Source organism: Sorex araneus, chromosome X (genome assembly GCF_027595985.1).
Source record: "Sorex araneus isolate mSorAra2 chromosome X, mSorAra2.pri, whole genome shotgun sequence".
Taxonomy (NCBI): Eukaryota; Metazoa; Chordata; class Mammalia; order Eulipotyphla; family Soricidae; genus Sorex; species Sorex araneus.
Genome location: NC_073313.1, coordinates 245,410,092 through 245,427,118, shown reverse-complemented (window position 1 = coordinate 245,427,118; position 17,027 = coordinate 245,410,092). Strand labels below are relative to the sequence as shown.

The 17,027-nt window shown below is 40.7% G+C and overlaps 1 pseudogene; it reads right to left on the bottom strand.

Moving 5' to 3' along the window:
- LOC129399874 (non-histone chromosomal protein HMG-17-like) overlaps positions 1–17,027 on the bottom strand; it is a 34,245-nt pseudogene that overhangs the window by 5,734 nt on the left and 11,484 nt on the right.

Sequence of the window (17,027 nt, the reverse complement as noted above, 5' to 3'; positions counted from 1 at the left end):
ATAAATAAATTAAAAAATAAATAAGTAAAAGAATTTTGTTTTATTTTTAATTAATTTTTGATTAGTCACCATGTTTTACAAAGTTAATCATAGTTGAGTTTCAGGCATAAAATGAAATATGAAATACAATTCTCACACCAATCCCATCAACAGTATCAACTGCCTAAACCAATGTCTTCAGATCTTCAGCCAAACACCCACTCCTCAAGCCTGCCTCCTTACTAGGCACATTTTTAAGTTTGTTTGTTTGTGGTTTGGATCTCACACTTTCAGTGTTGGTTCTGTGGTTTAGATATATACATATACCTCACCTTTACTCTGCAAAATGCCTAAGAATCCTGACTTCTACCTCCCGCCCTCTCAATTTGTTTCCTTGCTTGTTCTTTTCATGTCTATAATCAAGAACAAGGGTAATCTAGGTATCCCCCTTTGATACTTTGCATTCCCTCATCCTGTTATTCTAAATACCACAGATTCTTGAGACGATAAAGTATTGGTCCCTCTTCTGACTTACTTCACTTAACACAATATCCTCCAGTTTCACTCAGGTTGCAACAAATTGCATGATCTCATCATTCCTTGCAGGTACATAGTATTCCATTGTGTAAACAGACCACATCTTCATTATCTGCTCATCTGACCCTTGGACAAGAAGGCTTATTCCATAGCTTAAGAAGTGGAATTGCTGGGGTCATATGACAGCTCTATTTTTACCTTTCTGAGAAATCCCCATAATGTTTTCCACAGGAGTTGAACCAGGCTACATTGCTATCAACAGTGGAGAGTTCCTTTCTCACCCCCATCTCCCCTTAGCCCCACCCCCCCCCGGCCTCCCCCCTTCGCCCCCATAGATTGTTTCCAGGGCATACTTTCCCTCTTTCTTTCTTTCTTCTTTCTTTCTTTCTTTCTTTCTTCTTTCTTTCTTTCTTTTCTTCTTTCTTTCTTTTCTTCCTTTCTTTCTTTCTTTCTTTCTTTCCTTTCTTCTCTCTTTCTCTTTCTTTCTTTCTCTCTTTCTTCTTCCTTTTTCTTTCTTTCTCTTTCTTTTCTTCTTTTCTTTCTTTCTTTCTTCTTTCTTTCTTTCTTTTCTTTCTTTCTTTCTCTCTCTCTCTCTCTCTCTCTCTCTCTTCTCTTTCTTTCTTTCTTTCTTTCTTTCTTTCTTTTCTTTCTTTCTTTCTTTCTTTCTTTCTTTCTTTCTTTCTCTCTCTCTCCTCTCTTCTTTCTCTTCTTTCTTTCCTTTCTTCTTTCTCTTTCTTTCTTTCTTTCCTTTCTTTCTTTCTTTCTCTCTCTTTCTCTTTCTTTCTTCTCTCTCTCTTCTTCTTTCTCTTCTCTCTTTCTTTCTTTCTTTCTTCTCTCTTCTCTTCTTTTCTTTTCTTTCTTTCTTCTCTTTCTTTCTTTCTTTCCTTTCTTTCTTTCTTTCCTTTCTTTCTTTCTTCTTTCTTTCTTTCTTTCCTTTCTTCTTCTTCTCTCTCTCTCTCTCTCTTTCTTTTCTTTCTTTCTTCTTTTCTTTCTTCTTTCTTTCTTTCTCTCTCTCTTTCTCTCTCTCTTTCTCTCTTTCTTTCTTGTATGTGCCATTGTCACTGGTAAGAGATAATATCTCATTGTTCTCTTGATAATGAGTGATGATGAGCACATTTGAATGTGTTTATTGGCCATCCGTCCTTCTTTTCGAGAACTATCTGTTCATGTCCTCACCTCACTTTTGACAGAACATTTTGTTGATCTTTGTCAGTACTTTATGGGTATTGGATATTAACCTTTTATGTGTTGAGTGCAAGTATTTCCTCCCATCCTACTGGATGTCTTTTAGTTTTAGCATGTGCTTCTCTGACCATGCAAAAACTTTTTTAATTTAATGTAGTCCCATTTGTTTATTTTTGTTTTTGTTGTCTTTGCCAAAGGAATCTTATCATTTAAAACACCTTTAGGTTCAAATCTTGATGTTCTGCCTATAGTTTCCTTGGTGTATTTTAAAGATTCTGGTCTAGTCTCAAGTTCTGATCCACACAGATTTGACTTTTTTGCAGGGTCTAAGATATTGATCTAGGTTCATTTTTTAAAAAAAATATATAGTTATCCAGTTTTTCCCAGCGTCATTTACTGAAGTGGATGATTTACCTCAACTTCATTGTCCAGCACCTTTGTAGGGGAATTAGTGGAACAATAATCTTAGAATGTTCTTTTTGTGGATTCATTTTCTATCCCAGTGGTTCGAGAATCTATCCTTATTCCAGTACCATATTGTTATGATCCCTATAGCTGTATAGTATAGTTTCAAGTTAGGTAATGAGATCACCTTCTCAATTTCTTATTTATCATTAAGGGTTTTTATTTAGTGAGTACTCTGAGAATAGATTACATTACTCTTCAGTTCTCTGAGCCAGTTTTCTGGTCTATTGTACTAAACCAGACTTCAGGTGTCTAGTGCAACATGTAAGGAGTTTGGAATGCATCCTTCCATTTGGAAAATAAATAAACTGAATACATTTTAAAAATTACAAATCTTGAATTCTGCCAAAGAATTGAAGTTACAAGGCAAACTGCTACCCTCTAACTTGTAGACAGGCAGATACAGGGAATCATGACTTAACTGTAACAAAAACTTTTGTCAGAGATGGTACTATGGCAGGAAAAAGTAAATTATAATAGTCTAATTGCTGGAAAATCAGTATGCATGGATGTAAAATTCCTGGAAAGTTCATTCACAAAATAGTTCCCAAACTTTTTAAAGTTTTACCTACAGGAAAATTCATTGTAGGGAAAAATAGCTACAAGAAAATGTATACAGTCTTCTGTCCTTTCAAGATCTGTTCTTTTTTTTTTTCCTTTTGGGTCATACCCAGCGATGCACAGGAGTTATACCTGGCTCTGCACTCAGGAATTACTCCTGGCAGTGCTTGGGGGACCATATGGGATGCTGGGAATCGAATCCAGGTCGACCACACATGCAAGGCAAAAGCCCTACCCGCTGTACTATCACTCTGGCCCCTCCACGATCTGTTCTTAAGCAAAAACATTTTACCAGAGTCTCATCAACTGAGATTTTATATGTGACAAGCCAATAAAACAGAATGGGAATCTCCAACTTGAGATTCTCTAGACATCCTGTCCCATCTAAGCAGATGAGTACTAAAAGTATGTGTGAAGGCCACAGTTCAGGTGCTGAGCTCACTGAAAGAATAAGATTTATTCCCAGGATATAAAGAAGTTGTGCTTCCTCCCACAACTTCACCATACCACTATATCATTAGAGACTTATTTATCATAATTTCTTTATGTGATATATCATACCTCATTTTCAAGCATAAATATTTTGCATGGCATGGGGCCTGGTGGAAGGTACAAGTAAGGCACTTGCCTTTAATGAAGCTGACTCTGGTTGGATACCTGGCCCCCCATTTGGTCCCCTGAGCCCAACAGGTGTAATATTAGAATGCAGAGTAATACATCAACACATCTGGGCATGCTCATCCCCTAAATTACAAGTATTCTAATAGACAAATGAATATTTTATGGTGATGCAATAAGTATCAGAAATGGCAGGGATGTTAGAGCTATCAGAGCAGAAACTTAATGTTACAATGGTTAAAATACTAAGGTTCTAATAGAAAGCATGCAATAAAAGTTAAGTGATGTAACCAGAGAGAATTATTTGCTAAGAAATAATTTTTAATGCAGAAATTAAAATTTTGTAATGGAAATCAAGAGTAACTTTGTTTTGCTCAGTGGTGGATAACTGAGCTAAGTATGTATGTGCTTAAAGAGAAAATTGAAATTCTAGAAATAAAAAGGAAAGAAGGTTGGGAAATATATCAGAGCTCTTAGCAATAATCAGACAATTATAAAAGTTTTACCATGGGAATAATGAGAATACCTTAGGGCAAAAAGAGCAAAAGGAGAAAGAAATATTTGAAGCAAGAAAGACTAGGGATATTCACCAATAATACCCAAAACCAAAGCAGAGATGGAAAACTTTTGAGTGCATCAAGCAAGATGCATGCAAACAACACGTAGTACATAGTTAAATTTCAGAAAAGAAGTTGGAGGGAACACATCACCTATAGAGAAGCAAGGATCAGAATTAGTTCAAAGTCATCCTCAGAAATCATGCAAACAAAGAGATAATAAATTAAGATGTATCAATGAGAGAAATAAACAAATACTAATTTATTCTTTAACATTTATTCTTTCAAAGAAGATTCAAGGAGGCCAGAGAGATAATAAAGTGGGTAGAGTGCTTGCCTTGCACACAGTCTACCCACATTTGGTCCATGGCCTCCCACATGGTTCCGTGAGCACTGCCAGGAATAATTTCTGAGTGCAGAGCAGGAGTATCCCTTGAGCATTGCCATATGTGACACCAAAACCAATAAATACATCAATAGGAGAAAACTCAAAATCTTTCTCAGAAAAACTAAACTCGAGGGAATTTATTTCCATTAAATTTAGATGGTGAAAAATGTCAAAATATGTTCTCTATAGAGCAGGAGAATTATATGTATAAACTCAGATCCATATACTGATAAAATCATTCCTGATGAGATCAGTAAAAGTAAAACACTTTTTAATTCCATTTTTTATTAAGCCCAAAAGTGTTCAAAGCAATATAGTAACATTATTTGATGACTTTAGTTTATGAATAACCATATACTATGAAATAGTGTCATGTTCTTCATAAGTAGATGTAAGTAATTTGTAAGGCATAGAGAAATCTCCAGATTAACTATTCAAAAAGTAAAAAGAGGGGCCAGGAGATGTTACAGCTGTTAAGAGCAAACCTGGCATGTGTCCAATCTGGGTTTGATTCCCTGCCTCACCTGGTTTATCCATCATTGGCGGACGCAGGTCCCTGTTTATTCATCATTGCCGGACGCAGGTCCCTAGCTCCATTGCATGGCCCACGTATCTCCTGCACACAGGGCTTGGGCAGCATCCTCAGGCCCTGGCATCCAACTGACGACCTTGTTGGCCAGGAAGGCCTCTGGGTTTCCTCAACACTACTTGGGAGTACAGATATTTTGCTGAAAATAGAACTATGCAAATATTCATTCATGCTTAAAAAAGACTTCATTTGATGATTATATTTCAAAACAGAAAGCACCAAGCGCTGATACATTCACTGGTAATTATACTAAATGTTCTAAGAAGACATTATTTCAATTCTTTACAACTTATTCTGAAAGATAAAAGAAAAAAGAATTAGAAAGTGGGTAAAAGAAGAGTCTTCTAAGAAATCAGAATGACTGTAATACTGAATCTAGACAATGACATTACAAAAAAAAATAAAATCACAGATCAGCATTTCCCATTGAACCTAGATGTAACAATCCTCAGAAAATTTTGAGAAAAGACAGTTTGGAGAGATAATACAGCGGGTAACCTGGTATGCAAGATCTCCAGTGCAGCAAATGGTTCTGAATACCAGCCAGAAGTCATACAACAACAACAACAACAACAACAACAACACACACACACAAGAGATAGAGAAAGTCATATTCACTAGTTTACAAATGAAGTAAACATAGTGTGCTCAGGTATGATACTCCAGATGTACAAAGCTAGTATAACATCAAATAGTAATGGGCTGGAGTGATAGCACAGCAGGTGGGGCATTTACTTTGCACTCGGCTGGTCCAGGTTCAATTCCCATCATCCCATATGGTCTCCCAGCACCGCCAGGAGTAATTCCTGAGTGCAAAGCCAGGAGTAAGCCCTGTGCATCATTGGGTGTGACCTGAAAGAAAAAAAAAAGTAAGATAATGCAACTATTACATCACAAGTTACAGAAAAATTGTATATTCCAGTCAATAAATGTAGGAAATCATTAAAAAAAATCAAACTACCTTTCATCATTAAAACTCAGCCAAACAGAAATTGAGGAGATTTTTTTCATGTTTCATTAGAAAAACAAAAATTTTTGTTTTTTTTTTTTGTTTTGAGGGACACACCTGGCTCTGTGCTCTGGGATCACTCCTGGTAGGCTGGGCAGGAGATGGTGGTGGTGTGGGATCCAACCAGCATTGGCTACATGTATGGCAAGAGCCTTGCCTCTGTACTATTTCTCTACCCCTCCACAGGAAACTTATGGAGAACATGTTAATTAGTGGGTAGGAACTACATGTTTTCTGACTAAGATCAATACGAAGGCAAAAGCTCACTTTCCACATCACATCAGAAGTTTTAGTATAATAAAATAAGAAAAATAAATAGAAGCTAGGCAGGTTGAAAAACTGTTAGCAGTGGATGTTATTTTCTAAAAGAAATTAGGATTCAACAAAAATATTAAGATGTCTAAAATTTGATAAGAAGTGCATAATGAAGTCTTCAAGAGAAGTAAGCTGCTTTCCAATCTACCAGCAACAAATTTGAAGTTGCAAACACCAGGTCATGTACATTAATTAGTTTCCTCTAGGGAAAAATAAAAATACCTATGGCACAGCGGGTAGGGCGTTTGCCTTGCATATGGCCGACCCAGGTTTGATTCCGCAGTCCCACTCAGAAAGCCCGACAAGCTATGGAGAGTATCCCGCCTGCACGGCAGAGCCTGGCAAGCTACCTGTGGCGTATTTGATATGCCAAAAACTGTAACAAGTCTCACAACGGAGATATTACTGGTGCCCACTCGAGCAAATCGATGAACAACGGGAAAAGAGTGCTACAGACAGTGCTCTAAGCTTTGCACTTGCAAAAAAGACTTGAGGAAAGCAAGAGGCTCTTGAGCTCACCTACCTTTCGGTACCAGGAACTGGACCTAGGTAAGGCAGCCTGGCTTGCTTTTTCTGCTCCTCGTGCCTGTACTGGCTCCTGCATCTCCCACAGGGAAGATGCAGGAGCCAGAGCATCTTCCCTGTGGGAGATGCAGGAGCCAGAGCAAGGTAAAGAGGATACTCTCCCTTAGGCACTGTGATTTGCAAGGCTGTTATGGAAAGGGTATCATGAAAGTCACTACACCTCCTTTCAGCACCCAGTTTGTGTTCAGGGTCATCATTCCCAACTATCATTGTCACAGTGCTCCTTTTCTCTCCTGCGCTCCACTTCCTCATCGGAAAATGAGAGAGAGAGAGAGAGAGAGAGAGAGAGAGAGAGAGAGACAGACAGACAGACAGACAGACAGACAGACAGACAGACAGACAGAGACATAGAGAGAGGGAGGGGAAGAGAGAGACAGAGAGAAGAGAGAGAGGGAGAGAGAGACAGAGAAAGAAGAGAGAGAGAAGAGAGAGAGGAGAGAGAGAGAGAGAAAGGAACGAGACAGCCATAGAGAGAGGCTGCAAAGACAGGCTGTGGGGAAGTGGTGGGCAGGAGAGAAACTGGGGACATTGGTGGTGGGAAATGTGCACTGGTGAAGGGATGGGTGTTGGAACATTGCATGACTGAGACTCCATCAAGAAAAACGTGTTTTTTTTTTTTAACTTTTAACTGTATATCTCATGGTGATAAGAAAAGGGGGGGACCAAAACAAAGAGCTAGCAAGAGGTTAATTTATAAAAAGAGGATGTCCTCATCTAGTGTCAGTTATGCAGAGGCTGTGCGGGTGGGGTCCGGAAGTGCCTGGAGCCCAGCCCTGGAGCTGGCCTGAGGAAGCACCCAGGGGCGCACAGAGATGCAGGGGCACACAGATGCTGGAGGCTGGAGCCAGGGCACAGAGGGTGTGGTTGGCAGGGGAGACTGCAAACCCCTGCAGGATGTGTTCCCCTCTCACCTAGTGACCTGGGCTGCCTCCCACCACCTGCCTAGGACCTCGGTGGCAAGAGCCCTAAAGCGCTCACCTGTCCGCCAACCGTCTGCAAGCGATGACAGGTGGTTCCTGTGGGCCTAGTCTTCGCAGGGACGTGCCCGAAGCCGAGGGACGTTTATGCCCAGCCCGTTGGAGCCCTGCCTGCTGGCTTCTTCCTAGCGGGAGAAGCTGGCCGTTGCCAGGGTCAGAGGAAGAAGCGCCTTTTGCTCAGTGGGGTCCCGTCTTGCACGCGAGCCGCGCAACAGGAGGCTGACCTCCAGCACTCAGCTCCCGTGCTCAGACATGTCCAAGCTCCCCCTGCCCGCACAGGCATGGCCTTCCCGGGAGAGGACCGAGAGGCGGAGGTCAGGGCCACGGCGCTCTGGGTTTGCTCGTGCCTGCTCTTCGCCTCGTGTGTGCAGGAGGAGGTGGACAAGGGCAGGCCTGGGCCAGAGGGACTGACCGCTCCTTTCGGCTGGAAAAGAGCTGCAGGCTGTCTGCTGGGGAGCACTGGCTTCTTCCTCTGGACACAGTGCTCCAGGAGTAAGCGGGACGGCTGCCTTGGCCTCACAGGTTATCAGGCAGGCCCTGAGAATGCTGACTGTGGGCAGACCCGGACTCCAGCCTCTGGAAGGGCAGCTCAGAGAGAATTTAGTACTTTGTGCTGTTGGGATCAAACTCAGAACCTCACGCATTGGGCTTTACTGCTAGTCTGTATCTTGGCCCCCAAATACTCCTTCCTTCCTCCCTCCCTTCCTCCCTTCCTTCCTTCCTTCCTTCCTTCCTCCCTCCCTTCCTTCCTTCCTTCCTTCCTTCCTTCCTTCCTTCCTCCCTCCCTCCCTCCCTCCCTCCCTCCCTTCCTTCCTTCCTTCCTCCCTCCCTCCCTCCCTTTCTCCCTCCCTCCCTCCCTCCCTCCCTCCCTCCCTCCCTCCCTTCCTTCCTTCCTTCCTTCCTTCCTTCCTTCCTTCCTTCCTTCCTTCCTTCCTTCCTTCCTTCCTTCCTTCCTTCCTCCCTCCCTCCCTCCCTCCCTTTCTTCCTTCCTTCCTCCCTCCCTCCCTTCCTCCCTTCCTTCCTTCCTTCCTCCCTCCCTCCCTCCCTCCCTTCCTTCCTTCCTTCCTTCCTTCCTTCCTTCCTTCCTTCCTTCCTTCCTTCCTTCCTTCCTTCCTCCCTCCCTCCCTTCCTCCTTTCTCCCTTCCTTCCTTCCTCCCTCCCTCCCTCCCTTCCTTCCTTCCTTCCTCCCTCCCTTTCTTCCTTCCTTCCTCCCTCCCTCCCTTCCTCCCTTCCTTCCTTCCTTCCTCCCTCCCTCCCTCCCTTCCTTCCTTCCTTCCTTCCTTCCTTCCTTCCTTCCTTCCTCCCTCCCTCCCTTCCTCCTTTCTCCCTTCCTTCCTTCCTCCCTCCCTCCCTCCCTTCCTTCCTTCCTTCCTTCCTTCCTTCCTTCCTTCCTTCCTTCCTTCCTTCCTTCCTTCCTTCCTTCCTCCCTCCCTCCCTTCCTCCCTCTCTCCCTCCCTCTCTCCCTTCCTCCCTTCCTCCCTTCCTTCCTTCCTTCCTTCCTTCCTTCCTTCCTTCCTTCCTTCCTTCCTTCCTTCCTTCCTTCCTTCCTTCCTTCCTTCCTTCTTTCCTTCCTTCCTTCCTCTCTCCTTCCCTCCCTTACTTCCTTCTCTCTTTGCCCCTCTCTCTTTCTCTCTCTCTTTCCTCCTTTCTTCATCTGAAAATGCTCCTAAACTTCTCCCCATTGCCAGTGGAAAAATTCTGTATTTACGGAATTGTGCAGGATGTTACCTTGGAGAATTCACTTTTCTTCCTCAATGTGATTCCCCGGAGTTTCATTCCACCTGCTTACTTTATATTTCCTAACCCGTGTTTAGTAGCTAGGAAGTTCTTTAAATGTCAGTACTCTGTTTTCTTTTTATTGCTGAGTGCCATGCTATGGTCTGGATGTACCATATCCATTTATCCAATCACTACCTTCAAGGACCAGAGTAATTTTCAGCTAACATTGATGTGGTAATTGTGGAGAGAGACCTCATTTTTCATCTCTCTGGGGTAAGCACGGAGGGGACAGTGGCTAAGCTGGTTGCAAATTGTTCAGAGGGGTTTTCAGAGGGATGTTCAGAGGGGGTTTTCAGAACAGGGATATCACCATACATTCCCAGGAGGAATGTCTAAGTGAGCAAGTTCCTTTTCTGGGAGATAGATACAAAGATCCTGAGAATGACCTTCCTGTTTGTATTATCCCTGTCCTCCTGCTTCCTTGGTTATGGATGTAAATTTTAAAAGCTATAAAATAAGTACATGCCTCTTTCATCTTGAGTCCTGTAGATGGGATTCTACTCTGTGCCTTTCCATCTTTGATTAGGTGTGGGAGCTTCCTTTTGAATAATTGCTGATTTCCTGTTCTTGCCTATGAGCAGGAAACTCCTAAATTTACATTCGTTTTCATTACAAACTTCCTGAACTTATTTTTAACAGGTTAATAAGGAATCCTCTTTAAAAATGCCTCACAGTGTCATATTTTTTAATCATGAAGACCTTAGTCTGAAGTAGCTTATTCTAGGGCAAGTAAAATTACTTAATCTTATTTATTATTTTATTCATTAATAAATTTTGTAAATAGGTATATGTGGTATTATGGGAAATATAAATATTAATAGCACTGTGCTTGTCTATATATTAAAGAAAAATAAGTATATTTTATACACTTACTATTTGTTTCATATTTTTCATAAAATGAGTATTAAATCAACTAATTTGAGACTTCTTATATTTTACAAATTCATTTTTGAAGTCTTCAAGTTATTTTATATTTACTCTAAACAAACAAAAGTTGTTTTTTTCTTAGCAAATTCTGTTGGTCCATTAAGGTCAGTTGTTTTTTCTGACTGTTAAGTAAACAGAGTTGATCTAATATTGAATTAAGATAACTGCCCCACACTTTATTACTTTATGAAAACAAAAGTGGTATATCTGCGTACAGTATGTTATTTATTTAATTTTCATTTAGGGACTGTGATGTGCAGAAATAATAGTAGTGATGTTTCAAGCTTACACTGTTAGAATACCACACCCACCATCAGCGTGTTCGTGACCCCCACCACTACCTCTGTCACTGTCACTGTCATCCCGTTGTTCATTGATTTGTTCGAGCGGGCACCAGTAATGTCTCTCAATGTGAGACTTATTGTTACTGTTTTTGGCATATCCAATATGCCACGGGTAGCTTGCCAGGCTCTGCCATGTGGGCGCGATAATCTTGGTAGCATGCTGGGATCTCTGAGAGGGGCAAAGGAATCAAACACTGGTCAGCTGCGTGAAAGGCGAATGCCCTACTGCTGTGCTATCGCTCCAGCCCACCACTACCTCTAAGTCTCCCAAACCCAGAGCAAGCTTGGTTCTGAACACCAACTCTCAGGGCCTATCATCATTGGCCAGATATTTTGTTCTCTTACTATTTTTTTTATACTCTGCACCTAAAAGAGATCATTCAATATTTGCCCCTCTCTTTTTGACAGATGTCATTTAGCACTCCCCACTTTCATTCATGTAACAGCACACTAAAAGATTTCTTCTTATAGTTGAGTAGTATTCCACTGAGTATATAATATATACCATAGTTTCCTTGTTGGGAATGCAGGTAGGGCATTTGCCTTGCACACGGCCGACCCGGGTTCGATTCCTCCATCCCTCTTGGAAAGCCTGGCAAGCTACTGAGAGTATCCCATCCACATGGCAGAGCCTGGCATATTCGATATGCCAAAAATAGTAACAAGTCTCACAATGGCGATGTTACTGGTGCCTGCTTGAGCAAATCAATGAACAATGGGATGACAGTGCTACAGTGCTGCTATAGTTTCCTTATTAACTCCTTTGCTCTTGGGCATGTGGTCTGCATCCAGATTTTGCTTCCAGATATTGTGAACGGCATATTGTGAATATACTGCATTCTATTTTATTTTTTATGGAAAAATATTTTTACTCATTTTTTATTACTTAAATGTAAATTTCTTATGCCTAGAAAATATATTTAACCAGGAACTGAACATATATGTTTGATATAGTCAAATTATGGGTGTATTGTGTCAACAAATAGAAGTTATATTTGTATCAGTGGCATCAGTATCACCTTTTTAACAATTAAGGCTAATTTGGTCTTAGAACAAAAGTTATGTCAGCTACAACTTCTTCCTAAAAGTTATGATGTCTAAGTAAGTCAATGGGTAGAAATCTTGTTATCTAAATTCATGTAAAATTTAAATAACAAAGTCAAAGTCTGTAAGAATTTGTCACCTTAACATTTGCCAAATACCTTGTTAATGATTTGTTATTTAAATTTTTATTTAATTAAATAACTGTGATTAACAAAATCACTGATAATTGAGTCTTAGGCATGCATGTTTATTTTGTGCTTTTGGGCCACATCCAACTGTTGTCAGGGTCTACTCCTGGCTTTGTGCTCATGGATTACTCCTGGCTTGGGAAACTATATGAGTGGCTGGATAGTGAATCTGGATTGGCTGAATGTAAGGCATGCTGTACTATAAGGCATTTAGTCTTTTTTTTAAATTAGTGAATCATCGTGAGGTACAGTTACAGACTTACAAACTTCCGTGCTTACATTTCAGTCATACAATGGTCAAGTATCCATCTCTCCACCAGTGCCCATTTTCTACCACCAATGGTCCTAGCATCCCTCCCACCATCCCTACCCCATTCTCCCTCCCTCCCTCCCTCCCTCCCTCCCTCCCTCCCTTCCTCCCTCCCTCCCTCCCTCCCTCCCTCCCTCTCTCCCTCCCTCCCTCCATGCCACCTCTGTGGCAGGACCTTCCCTTTTGGGCTCTCTCCTTTTGGGTGTTGTGGTTTGCAATAAAGATATTAAGTGGCCATTATGTTCAGTTTATAGTCTGCTTTCAGGGTGCATCTCCCATCCTGAGCGGATCCTCCTAGCACCATTTACTTGGTGATCCCTTCTCTAACTAAACGGTAAGGCATGTAGTCTTTAGGCATACACCAATCCCACCACCAGTGTCTACTTTCCTCCATGAGGTTCCAGATTCCCTTTCTACCCTCCCCCAATCCTGAATGTCCACCTGCCTTCTGCTTGTCATCTTGATGGGTACCTTTTAAGTTGGGTTATTAAAGTTTGGGTTTTGTGATTGAAATCACTCTGTGCCTTTTAATTGGTGAGTTCGGCTATTGACACTTAATGAACTGACATAAAAATTATTGATTGTTGGGGCTAAAGAGATAGTACGGAGGGTAGGGCATTTGTCCTACACATGGCCAAATCAGGATCAGGTTCTATCCAATCCCTGGCACTGCATGTGGTTTCCAAGGACCACCAGGAGTGATTCCTGAGTGCAGAGTCAGGACTAACCACTGAACATCGACACGTGCAGGGCCCTCAAAAAACAAAACAAAAAAAATACTTATTGTTATTTTTCTATTTGGGATGTGAATACTACTGTAGTATGTCTCTGTTGTTTTGTACTTCTCTTCCCTCTTTCCTCTTACTGTGACGTTTGCCTTTTGTTAAGTGATTTGGTTCCTATTTACTTCTTGTTTGTTTTGTTTTTCCTAACTATTTTCATTTTGAGAGGATCATGAAGTTGAGATCTAACATCTTAAGCTTATACCCGTTGAAAATAAGTAAATCCTAAAACCTTCTTGTTTTTTTTGTGTTTTGAGGAGTCCAACTTGATCAGGGCCCACTCCTGGCTCTGTGTTCATGGATTGTTCCTGGCTCAGGAAACCATGTGTGTTGCTGGAGATTGAATCTGGATCGACTGCATGCAAGGCATGGTGTACTATAAGGCACTTGTTCTTAAATTCTTAGATTAAGCATTATTAATCTCTTTCATCCCATGTTTTAAAGAATTCAGTTACTTCCATAATTCTTGAAGGAATGTTTTGGTGATTGAGTCCCTTCAATGTTTGTTTCCAAAATATCTATTTCTTTTTCAATTCATTGTGATTACCTTGTTGGGTAGAATATTTTTGTGTGGCTTTTGCATTCAGCACTTGAATGTACCATTTTACTTTCTCTGGTCTACTTCTCAATCTGCCTATCGTATTAATGAGATAAAGGCCTCCACATGAGCTTCTTTGGCTTTCCTTTGCTGCTCTTAGGACCTTCTCTCTATCTTTAATTATTTTTCATTTAACTATAGTTTTTCTTGGTATTTGTCTAGACTAATTTTAGTTGGAATTCTTTGAACTTCCTGGCCCAAAGCATCTAATACCTGTCCCAGTTTGGGGAAAAAAATGTCTAGCCAGTTAATCTTTAAGATATTTTTTTTCTTTTTTTTGGGGGGGGGTCACACTCAGCGATGCTCAGGGGTTAGTCCTGGCTCTGCAATCAGAAATTACTCCTGGCAGTGCTTGGAGGACCATATGGGATGCTGGGGAATGAACCCGGGTCAGCTGCATGCAAGGCAAAAGCCCTACCCACTGTACTATCACTCTGGCCCCTAGGATGATTTTTAATCACTGTATCACTGTCATTGTCATCCTGTTGCTCATTGATTTGCTCGAGTGGGCACCAGTAACGTCTCCACTGTGAGACTTGTTGTTACTGTTTTTGGTATATCGAATATGCCACGGGTAGCTTGCCAGGCTCTGCCATGGGGACAGGATACTCTCAGTAGCTTGCTGGGCTCTCTGAGAGGGATGGAGGAATCAAACCCCAGCCGGCTGCATGCAAGGCAAATGCCCTACTCTCTGTGCTATCCCTCCAGCCCAAGATTATTTTTAATATCCTCATTTATTCAAATTCATTTAAAAATAATTTATCTGAAACATATGCGTTACCTTTTGTGTTATATAAATATAACCTTGAAAGACATTGCTTTGTGCTATACTCTTTACAATAAGTATGGAAACATTCCAATTCGAATTTGTGAATGTTAAAACATATGTTATTCATTCATTAATTTTTAGAAAATTTATTAAATCGCCATGACTTCAAAGTTACTCATAGTTGGATTTAAGGCATATGAAGTTCCAGCACCAATTTAATAACTAGTGTCTTCCCTTCACAGGGCTTTCAGTTTTTTTTTCCCCCTCCCACACCCCTTCATCCAACCCCCCCCCACACACACACCATCCCCTACCTGTCACCCTCTTTTTTTTTTTTAGTTTGGTTGTTTAAAAGTTGGATCTCTTGTCTCAGCATTGTTCACTCTGAATATTTAGCTATATACCACTGATGTTCTGGGATCCTCTTAACCCTTACTCCCCACTGGTACACGTCCATGTCTCATTCCTGCTTGTTTTCTTTCTTCCTCTGGAGGAAGGAATGCAATGCTTGAAATGGGGATGTCTAGATTGCTCTTGGTCCTAGAGTATAAGGAGGAGAAGGGTAAGTAGATTTTAAAGATATGCGAATATCATTTCTTTAGCTCATTTTCCAATATGACAAATTTTAATTGTTTTTTACTAATACTTAAAATTATTTATCAATAATATAAAATCAATAACATTTCCAGTTATGTGTTATATTATCATACAAGTTATTATTTTTCCATTATAATATTCTTCAAAGTTGCAAGTATATTAATCTTTAAAATTTCTTAAATAGAGGACAAGAGATATAGTTGTGTGTAAGGCTGTGCATGTAATCAACCCTGGTTTGATTACAAGCACCATATAGTCCCCTAAGCACTACCAAGGGTATTTTCTTTTTAAAAAAATTTTATTGAATCACTATGAGATAGTTGCAAGCTTTCATGTTTGGGTTATAATCACACAATGATCAAACACCCATTCCTCCACCAGTGCACATTCCCCACCACCAATATACCTGGTATACCCCCACCCTTTCCCACCCTCCCCCTGCCTCCATGGCAGACAATATTCCCCATACTCTTTCTCTACTTTTGGGCATTATGGCTTGCAACACAGACACTGAGAGGTCATCATGTTTGGTCCATTATCTACTTTCAGCAAGCATCTTCCATCCCAACTGGTTCCTCCAGCCATCATTTTTTTTAGTGATCCCTTCTCTATTCCATATGCCTCTCCCCTCTGCTCATGAAGCAGGCTTTCAGCTATGGGGAAATCCTCCTGGCCCTTATATCTACTGTCCTTGGGTGTCAGCCTCTTGTGATATTATTCTATACTCCACAAATGAGTGCAGTTCTTCTATGTTTGTCCCTCTCTTTCTGACTCATTTCACTTAGCATGATACTCTCCGTGTCTATCCATTTATAAGCAAATTTCATAACTTCATCTCTCTTAACAGCTGCATAGTATACATCAAACTAGTATACATCAAACTATATAATCAAACATAGTATACATAAAATATACATCAAACATAGTATACATCAAACCAAGAAGCTCTGTACTTCAAAAGAAACAGTGACCAAAATACAGAAAGAGCCCACAGAATGGGAAAGAATATTGACCCAATACCCACCTGATAAGGGATTAGTATCCAGGATAGACACTAGTAGAATTGTATAAGAAAAAAACCTTCGACCCCATCAAAAATGGGGAAAAGAAACGAATAGAAGTTTCCTCCAAAAAGAAATACAAATGGCCAAAAGGCACATGAAAAAATGCTCCACATCACTAGTCATTAGGGAGAAGCAAATCAGAACAACAATGATATATCATCTCACACACAGAGACTGTCACACATTCAAAAGAACAAAAGCAATCAGTGCTGGCGTGGATGTGGGGAAAAAGCAGGAACACTCCTGAGTACCACTAGTTGTGTCCTCTTTCACTGTTGGTGGGAATGCCGACTGGTCCAGCCTTTCTGAAAAACAATGTGGACAGTCCTTCAAAAACTAGAAATTGAGCTCCCACATGACCCCACAATACCACTTCTGGGAATATATCCCAAGGATGCAAAAAAAAGCACAGTAGAAATGACATCTGTACTTATATGTTCATTGCAGCACTGTTAACAATAGACAAAATCTGGAAACAACCCAAGTGCCCTAGAAAAGATGACTGGTTAAAAAAACTTTGGTACATCTACACAATGGAATACCAAGAGTATTTTCTAAGTGAAAGCAGGAATATCCCTGAGTACCACTAGTTGTGTTTTCTAACAGTAGAACCCATAAAAAGATGTAAATTTTCAAGTCTTTTCTTGTGCCTATACTTAGAAATTGGATGTGAATTCATTCAGACCTCTTTATTTCTTTATACATGTGTTTAACATGTAAACGATGTAAATACTTAATGTTTTGTTGTATAAAATTTGTCATTCTTTATCTTATAGCGTAACTTAACTTTTTGCTTGCCCTTTTGTGTTATATGGTCAGAGCAATGTTAAAATGTATAGCATTGCACCTGAGGAGATAGT